The 15540-nt window shown below is 50.1% G+C and overlaps 1 pseudogene; it reads left to right on the plus strand.

The window, feature by feature from the left end:
- The first annotated feature begins 13054 nt into the window (after positions 1 to 13054).
- On the plus strand, positions 13055 to 13977 carry LOC115327649 (annotated as a pseudogene).
- Positions 13978 to 15540: the final 1563 nt, after the last annotated feature.

A 15540-nucleotide genomic window follows, 5' to 3' on the forward strand; every position in this document is an offset into this window, starting at 1 on the left:
CAGCGGCCGGCAAGGAAGTACCGCTGGGTATTCAAGCGCGATTAGCCGCTACATTGGCTGCGGAGCGGAAATACCATGCTCATGCATAGCTCCTGCGTTTTATAAGCTGTCTGCAACAATATTATTGGGGGTGTTTCTCTTTAAACTTAACAAATTTCGAAAAAAAAACGAAAAAAACGTGGAAGATACGTTTATACGGTTCGTGCATGGTAGGTTATACGGCCAGGGGGACATAATATGAGGTTCTAATCGTCACAATAAGTAGAATAATTACCCGCTTCTTTTAATATACATTTTTAATTAGTGGCTCCATTTATAAACTTGCTGAGTGCCATCAAAAACCACTAACGCGGATGGTAGGAGACTAAAAAACCGCGCGGGCGTGTTCAATATTTAAAACCTTAATTAACATATTTTATCTTAGTGAACACAACAGTGCACAAGAAGACGAGGACAGAGAAAAGGAACATGCACGAAACATAAGGGCTGACTCGTAACTGAATTTATGCACAAAAGGAAGTAGAGAACGTGCTGAACGTCACGCAATACCAGAGCGTGTCGCACACGACACAACATCATCTAAGCTGTCTTTGCCCCATAGTCCGATCTAAAAATGAGGTTTCTGTTTGAGGAAATGCAGCGGTTTCCCAAGCTATTAATGCAATGCGCTTCCGAAATTTTGCGACCCACCCCGCTCAAACCGTACTTCTGCACTAACATATTTTAGTTAAGTAGCCGACTGGTCATTACGATCAGTCCCCTGTACTATGTCCCTCTGGCCGTATGACTCACCCGCACCAACCGCATTAGGGTGGTTTTCGAGGCGTTTTTCTGAACATATCTATTAAGCTTCAAAAGAAACACCCCGTATAAACTAGGGCGTATGGGTAAAGTCCCGTGTTTTTGATAAATACCAATAAACACAAAAAAATAACCTCAAAGCCGGTTTAATCAAAATCTGGGAATCCCGAAAACCTCGAACTGAGCCTGCCCTTGCTGGACTACTGTTTTGTTTTCTGCTGACCTGGAACGCAAATCGCACTGAACTATCCGCGAGGCAACTTCTTTCTTCGGGACCTGCACCCCTTGTCTCGATTTCGCCTCTTGGAGACAGAGGGGCGATTCCAAGTACCGCATTTTAAGGACTACAGTCCGCACCCGGTTCGTAGTCTGTACCAGGCCCTTGGTCGAAAAGAAAATATGATGCACAGCATACCTTGACAAACTTTATTAGCTCACAAAGAAGCTTGTATCGTACATGAATCATCATCAACATACTCTTTCATTCACAGGTTTCGTCATAATGAACGATCGTATAGACGCTTTACACACGCGCCAAATTACAGCCGCCATTGCTGACCTTCTCTTGTCTTACCGAGATGCCGAGCAACTGAAACGGTAGTTGACGATCCTCTGCAAAGGCCGATGCTCTAGAAAAGGACACAGTTGAATCTAATATGGCAATAACCTGGCCTGCTATGGTAATGATGAAGTGAAATAAACGAAATAAGAGGAAACAAAAACTAAAGCTCAGTTATGGCGGGGTCCATGCACAGCTGCTGCAAAGCGTCTACAAAGAAACTCTCAATGTTGTCCGCACCTGTAAGTAGTCCGCGTAACATTCCAGCTTTCAAACATGTATAATCAGAGGACAATAAAATACGGTATGAAGGCCGCGCCAATGTTAAATGAATTAAGGTTACGCTGGTATCCTGCTTTTCTCTAGGATACCTCAATAAACGCCGCCTTTTTGTCAAGCACAAAATATTTGCACAGAAGAACGCCGAATCTTTGAGTTAAGAACAGTTACCTCAACCCCCCCCCCCCCCCCCCCCCCCGGGGGTTGAGGTAACTGTTCCCGAAACGGTTCCCATTTCGGGAACCGTTTTCCCGGAAAACGAGCCACCTTCACCACCGCTCAAATCCATGTTAGCGTCCTCACTTTCTCGTTTTTTGTTGTTGTTGGTTTTGATTTTTTTTATTGTTATAACTCGTTTCTGTGCAGCCTCTATGCAGCGGGCTTTTTATTATGTTTTTTTTTTTTTGTACGCATTGTGTGTTTGCAGCTGGTAAGTGCATGAGCCCTAAAAAGCTAGCAGTACTTTTTTTTTCTCTTTTTTTATCGACTGTGCATAGTGTTTTCGCACTACGCGCGGACATCTCTTGCTCGAAACGATCTGTCAATAAAACGTCGTTAGACGACTTAATTGCCGCCGGTTCGGGGAAACGTCATGGGCACGAGGGTACGGCATCTAAAATTATTTTATGTACCCGAGCTCCAGCGCAGTTAAAGGAGCGATGCAACAATTTTTGTACTGTGCACAAATACCGCTTAAAACGGATCCCTAACGTTAATGACCTATGAAACACGCGTTCGTTTTTCACCCCACGCAATAGAAGTCCCAGAAAAAAAATTTAAGAAAAACGAGCAGCGTTCACCCCCTCAACTCGCAGCCAGAACAAGCGGCCACGTGATCTGGAGCCGATTATATGCCGCCAGGGTTGATCATAGCCACGCGCTGGGGTTGGCAAGGCGCAGGACACGCGCTGAGTTCCAGACATTGTTATGGCTCGGCTGTTGTCGTCGTTGCAGCGATTGGACACGGGTCACAACCCGAATGCTTCTCGAGCTAGCAATTGTCACGAGCCCAAGTCGAGTGCCCACGCAATGCTCGGGTCCACCTTCGACAGACGTCTGTCGAAGATGTTTACCTTCAAATCTATGAACCGCATTCAAATATCGTCGCTTGGGTGTACTGCGATCCCCTTGTTACGTCATCAAATTTTGCAAAGGAGAGATTGAATGAAAATAATCGCTTTTGTCCTTGAAATTACACCGCAACAAAGGAGTTTCTTGGCCAATGGCGTTGCGTGTGAGTATCCTTGAGTCCCAGCTGTGCCAGTAAGCTCGTGTAGAGAGAAAAACATTCCAATTGAATATCGTTGCGCAGCTCCTTTAAGGCTCTGTCGAAACATCCACTATCAGCTTTCTGCCTCTGATGATATTTCGAGGTCTCGTGAGCACTACCAAGGCACAACGGAAGGAAAAGTTCGCCGAGTGGAGGTAGAGCTTCTATATTGCATTTTTAATATTTTCGCTGTCGAACTGGATAAAATATATCGCCTTTATTTTTTTTACTAAGAACGGCCACAATAAAGTGGCACTGTATAGGATACTGAAAGTCGTATTGCGATTTACACGTATGGAAACATTTTTTTTGTTTCTTTATTCCATGAGAATTATCCGAGCAAAGTGACGTGAACCTACTTGTAAGGAAACGAGTAAAGTAATACACTACCTTTTTACGCGAGGAATTAGTCACGGCAATTCATTACATTTATTTCGAAGTAATTTGTAGTTGTAATTCATTACATTTTCTAAGTAAAGGGTACATGTCTGCATGTCATGGAGCGCTAAGACGTTATCAGCGAGAGTGAGCGCAGCTTCGTGCACACCCCCTCACTCTCGCGATAGCGCCTTGGTGCTCCATTACACGGCGCTGACCGTCCCGTCGGTCGACGCTACCGTGATACTCCTCATTGCAAAGCTGCGTTGGTTCTGCATTTGTGGAGCTGCTTTAGTTCGCCGTTACAACAGATTCGCCGAAGTTCTCGCACGCACACTGCCCCCCGACGTGATATAGAAGTCAGTGATCGGGCTTCGTTTCATCAGTACATGGGTGATGAGATGGACTAACTGATATGATAAGATGTTGAACATAACTGTCCACAAGGTACAAGGACAGGGTTCAGCTGAGCCAATTAGAAGGGACAACAGTATCGTTGCCTGAGTGGTCATGCCGGCTCAGTGGCGAAAAAAAAAAAACATCAACCCATTTGCCACTGAGACCACGACTTACAATTTACTAAGGAAAAGGTTAACTACTGGAAAGTAATTAAGAACTGAATTATACCGAGCGCTATGAAGTTTCCTAAATGCGCCCTTTAACAAAAACCAATACGACATCGACACTTTTTTTTTATGTATGATGCGTACTTTTCGCAGGACCGATTTGGCCCCGCGTTTCGTGAAACACCTTGTATATTCACTGAGAGCCAATTATGTTTTGACATTACTCGATAAAGACGCCGCAAGACAAATCACGAGGCAAGAATCGCAAATTGCGTTTCTTCAGGTGGCAGTTGAGTCTATCTCATCGTAATCATGTTGTTGCTCTCTCAATGCTGAACCTGTCTTTTCACTGTTTTCTTTAACCCAGCATGAAGTCGCTGGTTAGTACAAGCGTTCAGGCTATCCTCTCTGTCATTTCTTCAGAAAGATAAACCAATAAACCACGAAGGTGAAAAAACACAAAGCAGGTGAAGTAAGTCCCTAATAACGAACGCGAGACCGGGATCAAGTGCAAATAAACGGACTACCACAAACACCGTCTAAAACGCAGCCACCGATTTCATTAGTGCACAATCATAGCTATAGAATAAGTCATGCGTGTTTTTGTTGTAAGATGAACATTCCCTAACCAAAAGTTGGAGAGAGGGAAAGCACGGGCACCTCGATTCCAATTATTTAGCCGGCACTGCGTCGACGTGTCAGTCACTCGTTCGGTCTTGATATCAAGCAGCACTGTGCTTGTTTATAGGGAAGGAACACTCCATCATTCGTAGGATATGGGTTTTCGCCGCTTCGTCCAATTATCCCCCCAAGGCCCACCGTCCACTACTATGTCAGAGCTCAGAATTGTTGCGTTTCTTTTTGGCTATATGTACTGTAACGATGTCGAGGCGTGTACGCCTCCCACGAGAGGAAATCAGTCACCGGGGTCTGAGCGGAGGGGAATCGTAGAAACGCGTTGCCTTACTCTATGCAACACAAGTTATCTATGACAGCCCTGCAAACGAACATCACCTTCCGTGTGTGCTGCCCCGCGACTGACTCGGAGCACGAATAATTCTTGTTCTCTCGATGAGTTCAGCCAGTGAGGAGAGCGAGTAGTGTCGTTTTATCTGGTCAGCGTTCCCGTCCCCCGTCCTTCCCCGTGCGAAAGAGAAAAAAAACATCGTATTTTCAATCTCCGAACAGAATCCCCTTATAGCCTCAACGCTAAACTCTCGTTCGGATACTAATCCCTACCTCTACCGGTTAATGCCACTAATATTTCACTCTTAAAGACGCGTTCTACGTTTTGGTGTTTTATTTTGATTTGCCGCCCTTGGGCATCATATCTCTAGTTGCTTTCCTCTTTGTTTTTATAGACAATTTTTTATTTCACCCTAAATACTCTCCTTCCCGAATTTTGTAACGGAGGAGCTTTTTTTTTTTTTTCGTCTGTATTTTGCACTTGCTGGCACGGCCCTAATTGTCGACTTCCAATCCCCATGCTGTCCATTCCCCATCGCCCTCCCTTTCGCCGCCGAATACATGGACTTCGTCGTTTTCTAACCAATCACCTGCAGTTCATAAAAAAATCCATTTTTGAAAGGTTCTTCGACGCCCCAAGACCTCTCTAAGCTCGTAAAGGGCAGTTTCGCGTCAAGCACTATCGCCCCCTGGCGGACTAGAAGTGCAATTGGGCAATGAAGAACTCTTTCGCGTCTAAAAGGACCTAAAAAGAGCCCCCTATAAGTTTTTCAAAAAGAACCATTTTACGAGTTGATTAAGAAAAACTCTTTAGGGTACAAAATATGGACAAGCCAAAGAACATCTAAAAGTTATTTTTTGACTAGATTTCTTTTTCTTTTTTTTTAGAGTAATATCCTTTTACCATTCCGGTAAAGTGCGTCCGCCCAAGCCGTCGTGTTTTATTTCCGTTTTCGTCTCATTCTTCTGTCACGTCTTTCTTCTTTTTTTTTTTCTTTTATTCACACTTCTATTTTGCCACTGAGGCAATTCGACCATCAGAGCATGATGCCGATCGTCCTTCTCATTCCCTAGACTAGCCGAAAGAAAAATAATCCGGGTGCCGAGTACATCGCGAAACATCATACATGCCGGAGTATCTACGCACCGACACTATAAAAGAAGAGAGATTTAGTATTGCGAGTCGGAGAAATGCAATAACTATGCGTTTGCGTTAGCATATCGTGTTCCAAACTGAGCATGCTTATACGCACGCAACACCGCGAGCTTTACGTTCGTACATTCGCTATCTATTTTTGCGTGCGTACGCAGCCGCGTTCTGCGTTCCCTTCTCGTAGCTCTCGTCGTTCCCGGGACAGCGCGAGACTCAGATTAGCTTGACGTGATACCGTAGATTGTTTGGAGCAGCTTGCATGCCCACACCTAGATGGCGCTGCAATTGTTTGAGTATGCGTTTGCGCTTCGCTGTACTAACAGCGCTGTATTGACCTGCTCCCCAGCATTCCGCTGAGGGCTTGCGTGCATCGCACGCAGTGTTAACGCAATGATCTTTACGCTATTCTTGAACTCTCTGAAGTGTTGGTGCGCCTACTCTTCCGCAAAGCACCCGGAGACCTTATATTCGCGATCCGCGGAGGGACCCTAACATATCGCTCCATTTAAAACTAGATTAAATTAAATAAAGTAAAATTGAGCGTGCCCTAATCACTTGATAAATCACGCTCAGCGACACAACGCCAAATTCGGGTTTCTGCTTTAATTTCGGCCTCATGGTGTGACAAGGTGTACTCCTATCAAATCGCCGTGATGGCTCCTCCAGTGCTCTGAGCGAAAGTAGGAGAAGGAAAATTTTTAAGAGTGTCTTGTCGCCAAACTAAGGTGTGAACTTTCTTATTGTGCTTCTCGAAGAATCAAACAATATTGCCCAAAGCCAAAAAAAAAAAAAATTGTATTTCTAAAGAACGTGCAATTTTTGTCTTGTTGCCCTAACCCCGTTTTTTTTTTTATTTACTTTTATTACGTCGGTAGCCCTCCGCACGACGCAGGTCATTCCTTTTACTGGATCCGTGCATCGTAATTGCTCGAGAACGTTTTCTCTACGCCAAGCGGGGGGACACATACCTCTCTTAAGTTCTGGACGGACAGATCGATTTCGCCTAAGTGGCCCGCGTAAGAATCCCGGACTCGCGGGCGGAAGAAAAGATTGATTTCGCTCCCCGGATAATGAATGCCGGGCGTGAATAATTCGGAGCACCTCTGTTATTACCGCTCTGGAGGTGGTGGACTCCTTAAGGGTCATGAAACGCTTTTCCAACTTTTTCCTGTTTCGCTTTCCTCCTCAACTCATAAATCGCGCATTCCACCAAACAGTTCAAGAAGACGAAAAGAAGGGAGGCCCCTCTCGCTCGGAACCTGGTTTGTGTACCCGGAGAGAGCCATTGTCCCCCTAGAAGATTAGCCCGTCGCTCAAAACTCGGACAAAAGTTTCTTTCCCTACCCCGTTCACCCCTAAGCTGACAGTGCTGTGGAAGCTACGTGCTCCTTGACGCTAGCCACACTTTTGCCACGTGAGCGTGGCAAATGTGGCTGCAGAGAATGAGGTAAATTGATGAAACGGAGGCGGCTGATAGGTCCGGCAAGCGCGTAGCTTCCACCACAATGTCAGCTTAGGGGTGAAGGGATTAAATGAGGTCCGGCTTCGTGTGACGTCAGTTTGGACCTGACGACGCGCTTTTGGGACCGCGGATGTATCGCAGTGAAAAGGCGGAGAGGTTACGAAGGGGAGGAGGTACGAAATAGTCCGCTGTGTTTTCAAATTTTCGCACTGAAAGTCAGGCTTTTGACTTTCTACCTTTTTCTTTTGGCCCACTGATTGATGTGCTATTAGTAAAATCCCAATATAAAATGATTTATCCCAAGCCAAAAATTGTTTCATGGGCCCTTTAAGCACCGCCGGCGGCGTCGGCGGTGGGGAAACTGCGCGGCTGAAAGGGCAGATCGAAATTGCATATTCCGAGGGCTCCCACCTTACCGAAGGGAGCAGGTGCGGCTTTGCCCCGCTAGATGGGAAGCAGGCAGCGAGATCTGTCGGCCGGAATTCGGGCAGAGGGAGGCGTCGTGAGAGAGCTCGATCATGCAGCGGATATGCACGAAGTACGACGAAATCGATCCAGCGAACTCGTTGAATCGATGCTCGAGTTCGGTTGAGTAAAGAGTCGAAGTGCTGCTTGACCTCGGGACCCCGAATAAATTAAAACGCTCCCCTGACACTAATTATGATAGGACTCCTTGTGAGACTTAATTCTGAGAGGCCTCCTCGTGATGTTGGTGACGAAGACGGAGACTTAAAAGATGCGCGTTACAAAAGGCTTTGGCAAGAACTAGTGCTTTTCCGCATCCCCATGTGGAGAGCAAGTCTTCTGCTTTTTGCGCAGGAGTTGCGGTGACGTCAGAACGACGGTGAGCTCTTTTTGGCTTTGATTAAAAAAATAGTAGGTAGACCTCAATGCTAGATGCTTTGAGGTTGTGAGAACCCATCGCGGTCCTTCCCACCGCATTGTGCTTTGCTGATCCCATGTGGCGATAACATCGAAGGGGCAAGGCCGAGGTGGACAATCTTGTGCCCACAGCGGCGTTGCCTGAGGATGACGAGGCTACAAATGGGACGAAGAGACGACAGTTAGGGCTCTCGGCTGCTGGGGACGAACGAGAACGGCTGCCCGGCTTCTGGGCCGCGGGGCTTTGATTGCCGCCACAAGCTGGTGACCTTCCCGGAGCCCCTGGATGACAGTGCCCGTCGAAACCAACGCGGCCACTTGCCCGGAACCACAGCTTCCCATGTAAGACGTTTGCGCGCCTCCAGACCATCGGGAAGCCAACCCATGACGACGTTCGCGCGCTGCCCGCCGACTGCCCGGACATTGACGCGAGGCTTGCCTCGTAAATATTATATTGGGTTATTAAACCGTTAAGCTAGAGCGTGTGCCGTGACCACCCGAGGAAAATGCGTTAAAGAACCGCCCACAAGGTCAACCGACTATTTTTATCTCGATGTTCGGACACCATCGCAACCCCTGTACAAGGTGCCGACAAACGTGTGGTACCCACTAAATTTTCGCGTGGTTCTTGGCGGTAAACATTGATAGTATATATATTCTCGCCAATTCAACAAGTCTTTTGCCGCGCCTAACGTTACTGACGCTTTCTCGTAGAAGCCCCTTCAGAATGCTACTCATAGCTTTTGTTATTTTGGTTCTTTTCGGCTCATCAATATTCACCGCTACCACCACCGCAGCCGCTGGAGGTTTCCTGCCCTCTTTGATGAGCCATGGTTTTGAGAGCTACGGCAGCTTACGGGACGGCCGAAGACCCGCTGCCGGCTCGCGCTACGTCGTCGAACGCACATGCTACGACTACGGCGGACCCTGAGACAATCACTTCAACAGCCCCGGCAACAGCTACTATGATTGCTACCGGGCGCCCCCCAACAGACCCCAGGCCCACCACGGAGGTTCACTGGAACACGGCGGTGCAAGTTACGGCCCCGCGTGTGCCTATTTGTTGCGCAGGCGGCGGGCCCGCACCAGGAATCTCTGCTGATCGTGTACGTCCTCAAATCTGAGGAGATGTACGTCGAGAAGCTCTTCAGATTGCTCCGCTTGTACGGCAACGTCGTGAGGATCAAGATCCCGAAGAGGAAGAACGGCCGTGCCTTGGTAGAGACGCACGACTCCCTGGCCGTGGTGAGAGTGGTGGGACACACAACAACGCGCAGTTCTTCAACATCGTGTTTATTCCATGAAGGCGAAATTGGGAACCTCACTGCTGAAGGCCTGAAGGCGAGGCCTATACCATACGGTATAGGCCTGGTTCTTCAGAATTTAGGTGTCGCTCCAGGGTTCGCGTGCAAGGGCATATCCGGTCCTTTGATTAGACCCAAACCTGGTTGAAAGAGTTCTTGGTATTCTGACAAGACCTCGTTCAAGTCTTGACGTTTTTTTCGCACTCCGAAAACAACAGTTGAGCTGGAAGAAGGCGGAACCCTCAAATAACGTCGCGGCCAACTAGTCTTGGTCCGTTGCATCCCAAAACTTTTAGCTAGGTGTCCACTTGACGTCCTTCGTAACGGACCTTCAAACTCAACTTCCCCATGATGGAAACTTTGCCGAGGTGGCATGACAAACTTAACGCGGGGGGTTCCCAACAAGGCCAGCTTGCTTTGTTCTCTTCGTATACTGTTTTTGGAATGACACAGACCGGGGAGCCGGTGTCCAGTTCCATGAGCAGGTCAACAACGCCCCCCCCCCCCCCCCCCCCGTGAACAGCCGCTGGAGTGGCACAATCAAGTTGATCGTGTCCTCTTCATGCGGTCGCGGAAAAAAGATATCGATACCGCTGTCCTCATCAGTCCCTCTTTCAGAAAAGTCGTTGGCCTCTGCAGCCGCTGTTGTCTTACGTGAAGTACAGTGCTGTAAAACATGTCCAACCTTGCAACAGCGAAAACGTGTATTTTTCCAAAACCCGCAGTCACTGGGAAGGTGTGAGGCTCTTCCACAACGACAGCAAGGCTCTGATGTTCTCACCTTCTCTTGGGCCTTTCTCCAGAAGACGGCGTTCACCTGTCACAGGGGTCTGTTTGAGTTTATCCGCCTTCCGTTCGGATTGTCTAACTCGTCATCGAGTTTCCAACGGCTTATGGACATCGTGCTGGGGGACGCGAAGTTCAACTTTGCCATGGCATACATGGATGATGTAGTCGTATTTTCAAAGTCATTCGAGGAGCACCTAGCACACCTTGAGATTATCTTAAGCAGAATGAGGAAAGCGGGGTTAACGATTAATCCAAAGAAGGTCCAGCTCGCGGCGTCAAGGGTCAACCTTTTGGGTTTCGTCGTAGATGATGGTACCTTGAGGCCGAACGAGGATAAGTTGAGGGCCATTCTTGATTACCCACCGCCGCGCGACGCGAAGAGCCTTCAAAGGTTCCTTGGAATGGTCGGTTTTTATCGGCAGTTCATTCCAGGGTGCGCTGGACTCACACGGCCACTGAACCTGCTGCTCCACAAAGGCTCGAGATGGGCCTGGGGCCGAGAACAAGAGGTAGCTTTCTCTTCCCTCACGAAGGCGATAGCAGCCACGGCCAGCCTGTGCCTGCCAGACCTTAACCGTCCGTTCGTGCTACAGACAGACGCGAGCGACTACGGCGTCGGTGCGGTGTTATTGCAAGAACATGACGGACAGCTGCGCCCGGTGGCATTCGCGAGCCGAACCCTTACACCGCCAGAACGCAATTACAGCGTGACGGAGAAGGAGGGCCTGGCCGTCATGTTTGCTCTAAAGAAATTCGACCTGTATTTAGACGGGACCACCTTCGCCATTCAGACAGACCACGCTGCTCTCACCTGGATTCAAAGGTTGAAAGAGCCGGCGGGGAGGTTAGCTCGGTGGGCACTCACTTTGCAGCAAAACACCTATACTGTCGAGTACCGAAAGGGCTCCACCAAGAAGGTTGCAGACGCACTTTCTCGGGCGCCCCATGATAGTGGTTGGAAGGAGGAGACGCAACCAGGGGATTGCGAGAGACAAGCTTCCCGCGCAGCCGCTCATAAGCGAGACAGCGGGAAGGGATCGATGCAACAGGAGCTCGTCGCAGTGTTAGGAGGCCGCACGAGGGAACAGAGGATCGTGGCTTGGGGTGAAGTGGTGAGCAAGGAAGAGCTTGTCGAGGCCCAAAAGGCAGATGGTTTTTGTCAGCGGGTGTTGGGGAAAATTGCGGAAATGGCAAGCAACACCGGGAACGCTGGCGGTCAATTTAACAAACATATTGATTCATACCTGCTGGGTCAAGACGGCTTATTGCTCCGCTACGTTCCAACAATCGACGACGAGGAGGGGAACGACTCTCCGTTCAGGGTGGTGATTCCTAGGAGGCTACGGAGGCGGTTTATCGGATACTTCCACGACTTGGCTTTGGCTGGTCATGGCAGCGGCAGCAAGACTTTTCAAAAGTTATGTCGCGTCGCGACCTGGCCGGGCATGAGACAGGACACACTCCGATACGCCCGTAGCTGCCCAGCCTGCCAGAAAGCGAAGCCGCGAGGGGGAAAGCCCCCAGGCCTGATGCAGCCTGTAGTGAGTCACTACCCGTGGGAGATGGTTGCTTGCGACATCATCGGCCCACTTCCAAAAAGTTCCCGTGGGAACCAGTATTTATTGGTAATAACCGATCATTTCTCAAAATGGGTGGAGTTACACCCGCTGAGGAAGCTGGTCTCGGAGCGCATCTGGGAGAAGTTGTTGGAAACTTTCATGCGCTTCGGTACACCCACGTGTCTCATCAGCGATAATGCTGATGAGACACGGGGGTCGATGATGTCGCAAGCAGTGTGTTCACTGACTTCTGCTTGGCGCTAAACATAAAGCACAAAAGGACGACACCATACCATCCTCAGGCTAATACCACTGAGAGAGTGAACCGAAACTTGAAGAGCATGCTGATCACACTAACGGAGAAACACAGGGACTGGGACGAACACATTCTCGAGATGGGTTTTGCAAACCGGACGACCGTGAACAGATCGACTGGGTTAACGCCTGCGCTTCTGAACTTGGGTAAGGAGCTATCGTCTCCGCTGGAGAACGGGTTACGAAATAACCAAGGTTCGACAGAACGCCCACTCTCTAAATACGCGGCGGAGTTGAAAGTTCGCCTTTCGAATGCGTTGTACGACGCCAGAGAGAACCTCGTTGCAGCAAGGATCGAACAGGCGGCCCAGTACGATAAGACTCATCGTCACCTGGAGTACAAGGTGGGGGACTTGGTTCTCAGGAGAACCCATCCTTTGAACAATGCAGCGAGCGGATTCGCAGCCTCACCTGCTCCGAAGTGGGAAGGGCCCTACGTGGTAAAGGCACGACTGTCACGTCTTACCTACAGGCTCGCTCAGGAAAATGCGAGCGAGGAGTCTTGCCCGGTCCACATCACAGACCTGAAAAAGTACCATCTTCGTGATCGGGATGACGATGAACGAGAACAAAACGAGGAATCCTCCGTTCCGCGTGACTCTCGCGCGCGACCGGCAACGCGGCCTAAGCGCGATAGCCGAACAATGCGCGAACCCGTCGGTGAGAGATCCGATAGGTGCTCTGCGCGGCGCTATAATCTGCGGCCTAGAACTTGATCTAATCTTTGCAAGATGTTGTTCTGTCCAGAAATGCCCCCCCGGAGGAACCAGAATGGGCGGCGCCATCCAGGAGGGCGACCTTCCACCTCCCGTGATACCGGCGGAGTCAGCCGGGCTAACTCCCAGGGTAATCAACCCTTCCGGCAGAAGACCAGTCAGCCCAACGCATCGGGTGGCCAACCCGTTCGGCAAGAGAATGGCCAGACAAGCCGACAGGGTAGTCAACCCGGTTGGAGGGGGAACGGCCAGACCAACCAACAGGGTGGTCAACCCGATTAGCAAGGAGCAAGACGAACCAACCGTCAGGGTGGTCAACCTGGTTGGCAGAGACGGGGTGAGCAATCCCGACGTCGACCACGTCAACGAAGGCAGGACGGCGGAGACGCGGAGGACCGGAGAGTCCCAGGGACACGCTGAAGGACGAGGTGCTGAAGAGTATGCCGATGCAGAAGCAGACGCGTGCCGGCCAGCGCACCCGCTTCAAGGCCTTTGTGGCCATTGGGGACTTCAACGGCCAGTGCTCCAAGAGCTCCGAAGAGGTGCCAGTCCTACCAAGTGCTCCAAAGAGGTGGCCACGGCCATCCTTCAAGCCATCATCCTGGCCTAGCTGTGCGTCATCCCCGTCCGTAACGGCTATTGGGGAAACAAGAGTGGAAAGCGCCACACCGTACCCTGCAAGGTGCGTGCTGATGCGGCTAATCCGGCGCCCCGCGGCACAAGCATCGTGTCCGCCCCAGTGCCCAAGAAGCTGCTGCACATGGCGGGCATCGAGGTCTGCTACACCTCGGCCCGCGTCTCGACGGGAACGCTGGGCAACTTTGCCGAGACCACCTACCTGGCCATCCAGCAGTCCTGACCCCGGACCTGTTGCGGGAGCGAGAGCTCATCAAGTCCCCCCACCAGGAGTTCACCAATCACCGGATGCACGTCCACCGCCACCAGCAAGGCGGAGATGGGCGATTTGGAGTCCAGTGACTCGGTCCAGGGACTCCGGATGCTCCGGACCCCCCCCCCCCCCCCCCCCCCCCCCCCCGGAGTTTGAGGCTTGAGGGGAGGGGAGTGTGGGAGACAACGAGCCACGCTGAACGTGGATGGACGGCCCCGTGAGCGGCGAGGAAGAAGAGAAAGGGACGCTCGTGGTAGGTGCGCGTGGACAGAGTTCGAGGGGCCGTGACGAACGAAAGAGGCGGTGCGGAACGAGCCCAGGGAAGACCCGGACCACAAGGCAGCCTTGGCCCCCGCAGCACAACTTAAGTATCGATAAAGTGTTTGTCTATCATAGCGCTCCTTGTGACACTTCCTCGGAGCGAGTAGAACTCGGCCTGATCGGGAATTGTCAGGCGACCCACACGTTTTACAGCGCAGCTCTTATACTTCGTTTCACCTTAGGTCCGAGCGCTCCCGATGCTATCATCCGAACGGCCAATCAAACAGCGAAAAAGGCACACATCATTGCCTGCTCTCTGCACCTAAGAAGACCAGCTGTTGTTCGCCATCTCTCTGTGCGCGCTCGTCCGCCGGCTTGTCCTATCAAGCGAAAAGAGCACGCGATGACGTTGCATTTTTTGCGCCGTTTGATTGGCTCTTCCCTTCATAACATCGGCCGCGCCCGGACCTAAGGTAAAACGAAGTATAGGCGCCCGTTTCCGGCTTGAGCGGCGTCGGCGTCGCCGTCGCAGTCGCTGTCGGCGTAACCGCGCGGTGCATTATGGGACGTTTCCCATGATGACGTCACACATGACGTCACGTGTGACGTCACGAAGGTCACCAGTGACGTCATGGATGACGTCACCGCTCGTTGCGTTATGGGTAAATTTCCCCGGTAAATTTGGCGGAAAAATTGCCCCGCTAAACTTAGCGGAAAATTTTCCCGCTAAATCTAGCGGGAAAACTTCCCCGCTACATTTAGCGGAAAAATTCCCCGCTAAACTTCAGCTGAAAATTTTCTCCGCAAAATATAACGAAAAAATTTCTCTGCCAAATTTAGCGCAAACATTTTCCCGCTAAGTTTAGCGGAAAAATTTCCCCGCTAATTTTAGTGGCAAACATTCCCCGCTAAATTTAGAGGGAAAATTTCCCCGCTAAATTTAGTGGGAAAAAGTTTCCGCTAAATGGCAGGCGAGCAGGAGAGGAGGAGGGGAGGGTACGAATGAGGAGGAGGGGCATACCTTCCTCTTCGTGTCTTTCCCTCGTGTTCCTCAAGAGCTGCACTCTAATTCGGCGTTACAGGGGATTGTAACCGTCTTTCCTTTTTTCTCGCTCTCCGTCTCTTGCCATCGATCTCGCAGATCTGCTTTCAGAGTTATATGAGGAAAAGGAGTCACACGGCCCTTGACACGAGTGCGTGCAAACCGAGGTAATATTTGTTGGGCTGTAAAAGGCAGAGGGAGCTTTACGCCATTCTAGTAATTAGTAGGGTTGAGAAGAACACGCTTCACTGCATCGCGATAAGACGAACACTAATAATTGGCCATCTGAAAAACCACTTAGTGCGATTTATATTATGCTTGGGTGACCATATTGTCGCAGTAATAGAAG

This window comes from Ixodes scapularis, unplaced genomic scaffold (genome assembly GCF_016920785.2).
Source record: "Ixodes scapularis isolate PalLabHiFi unplaced genomic scaffold, ASM1692078v2 ptg000376l_1__unscaffolded, whole genome shotgun sequence".
In the NCBI taxonomy this organism is placed as follows: Eukaryota; Metazoa; Arthropoda; class Arachnida; order Ixodida; family Ixodidae; genus Ixodes; species Ixodes scapularis.